The sequence below is a fragment of the Alosa sapidissima genome, chromosome 11 (genome assembly GCF_018492685.1).
Source record: "Alosa sapidissima isolate fAloSap1 chromosome 11, fAloSap1.pri, whole genome shotgun sequence".
Classification (NCBI taxonomy): Eukaryota; Metazoa; Chordata; class Actinopteri; order Clupeiformes; family Clupeidae; genus Alosa; species Alosa sapidissima.
This window is the reverse complement of record NC_055967.1, coordinates 23865650-23868720: the sequence shown is the minus strand read 5'-3', so window position 1 is coordinate 23868720 and position 3071 is coordinate 23865650.

The following is a 3071-nucleotide window of genomic DNA, read 5'->3' as shown; positions in this document are numbered from 1 at the left end:
TCAAATCCTGTATACATCATTCAGGATTGATTGTGCTTTGCCAAATGTGCAAGATGCCCATGCTGTAGGCAGTAATGCTCCTCCACACCGTCATAGATATTGGGTTTCGAACTGAACACTAAAACAAGTTGGATAGGTTGGATACTTGCATAGGCCCTCTCCTCTTTAGGCCAGATGACTCTATGATCTCCAAAAAGAATGGCAAACTTTGATTGGACTAACCACAGGACCTTTTTCCATGTTACCTCAGTCCATTTTTAAACAAGCTCAGGCCCAGATGAGACGGTGGTATTTCCTGTATCATGTCTCAGTACAATTTTACCTGTTAATTTTGGCTGGAGTTTTTGAACTGAGTATCAAACTGTGCCACATAGACAATGGTTATCCGAGGTTTTCCTGAGCCCATACAATGACTGGTCTGGAAACAGGTCTGGTGTTGATGCAGTGCCATCTGGGGTCCAAAAGACCACGGCCATCCAATTTGTTTTTTAGCTCTTTCCCTTGTTTGCAAATATTTCTCTGGATTCTCTGAATGTTTTAATAATATTATGTCCTGTAAATGATGCACTCCCCAAATATTTCACAATTTCATGTTAAGAAGCATTAAAATTACATTGTTTCATCATTTGTGCACACAGATTTACACAGTGTGATGAACACTCCTACATCTTTTCTTTTAAGAGACCCTGCCTCTCTGGGATGCTCTTTTTCATATCCAATCGTGTTGCCATTTACTCTTATTAGTTGTGAAACAATTTTCCTTTTGTTTTCTTTATCATTACACAACTTTTTCAGCATTTTGTTACCCCCGTCCCAACTTTTTTTGAAACATGTTGCTGGTATCAAATTCAAAATTAACATATATTTTCCATGAAATAGTCAGATTTGTCATTTTCAACATTTGATATGTTGTCCCTTTTGTAACTAAATATGAGTTTAAGAGATTTGCAGATTATTACATTCTGTTTTTATTCACATTTTACACAACGTCCCAACTTTTTCTGTTTTGGGGTTGTATTTATTCATAAATGTACATACTGTAATTATACTTATAAATAGCCATATTCTACTGCTCTTCATACTATTCATCCTGCACATACACTTATTCTTACTACTCTTATAATGGTACTGTTACTACACTGCACATAGCTGTACATACTGTACATATCTGTCTATTGTTCATACTAAATATCCATATTTATTCTATTTTTCTTATAATATATTCTGTTAATACACTGCATATATCTATATTATTCTTACTACTCTTATAATGTTACTGCTACTACACTGCACATATTTGTTGTGCATAGCCATATTTATAGTCTGCTCTTATAAGATTACTGCTAATACACTGCACATTTATATTTAATTTATATTACTGTAAACCACCTTCTGTAAACCAACTGTATACTACTGTCTACACTGCACTTAATATCCTGTCCTGTCTATGCACCATTCGTTGTCTTGGCACAATGACAATAAAGTTGAATATAATATAATCTAATCTAAGAGTTTGAAGCCAATCTTAGTTTAGCATAGTTTAGCTTTAGCCTGGCCTTGCCTGCCTAGTAGCTTGTCTCTGTTAACGCAAATTTAATGCAAAGTCTACATCCGTTACAATGATTTTTGAAGTCTGGTGTATTAGTGAGTCTGGTGAAACCAGGCTAGTTTAGCTTACAGTAGGTGTGATGTTATGAAATGAACTAAGAGGCCATTTACACGAAACCGCCGGGTGAATTTTCTCTTACCGCTTTCACACCTTTAACGACACCGGCAAGAAAAAACCTCGCGTGTACACACAGAGGTGTAACCGACTAAATGTGCTGTAGTGCATGCATATGCCAGACTAGTCGATGGCGCTGCTGTGCAGAAGCTTCACGATAATTTCGCGTGAATCGCGTAGAAGAAAACATTGTTGAAACAGTTTGTTAAGCCAGAGAATGTCTAATAAGGGCTCTGGTTAAGCAGTCGCATGAAATAAGGAGACTACAGACATTTTGGTTTTCAATTCAACTGTTAAACTAATAAAGTTAATTTTCAAGGTATGTGACTGCTATGTGAAATTTCAAATGCTTAGCCTACGCATTGCATTAGGTCTGAGCACCACTGGAGAAAACATTAACATGCAGTAGGCCTAAGCTAATGTTTAACTAAGTTAAGCTAGCGTGTGCTTCTAACTTAGCCACTAAAGGCTGATAGGCTACATTGTGCACATAAATCATGACAGGGGAAAGAAAAACATTTTAATATGATAAATAAATGGTTTGGTTTGTTTTGACAAGCAGCATGTCAGGTCGAGTGCCGTGGCTGAGTTGAGAGGTGGGGCTATGTCGTCATAAAGTTGCCGGCTTCGCAACTACAGGCGTCTACAAGGCGAAAGTTAGCCGGCGGTTTCAAAAGTTCCCACTTCGGAAGCCGGTTTCAAAAGCTATCGGGTTCAGTCTCCTAAACTGCCGGCGTCGTGTACACGCAAGGCGTAACCGTTAACAAAACCGCACTGGTTTCACAAAAACCGGCGTTGTGTAAACGGCACCTAAAGCATGACGCCAGTCTTATCTTAGCCTATAGTGGTTGAACTTAGGTGTGATGTTATGAAATGAACTAAAGCATGATGCCTAGTTTAGTGTAGCATATAGTACACTACCAGTAGTTCATCCATCACTTCTAACAGCTTGTCCTGCTCATCCGATTGAATGCTCTCTGTCCACACTGAATTAGTGAAATATTCTGTTGTATTCTCGACCACGGCCACACTCATACTCGCACACACACTGAAAAAAAAAACATATCCTTTAGCAAAGCCTAGTAGCCCAGTGCCAACAGAGTTAGGAAATGTACTTTTTGTTTCTTGAGCCATGGCCACAAACAAACAACACACACACACACACACACACACACACACACACACACACACACACACACATACACACACACACACACACATACACACACACACACACACACAGAGAGAGAGAGAGAGAGAGACGTACACACGCTCAAATCTGCTGCATTAGCAGTGTGCCCTCCTTTGGGACTGCATGCATTTCTGTGTATCTCTATAAAAGGTCATT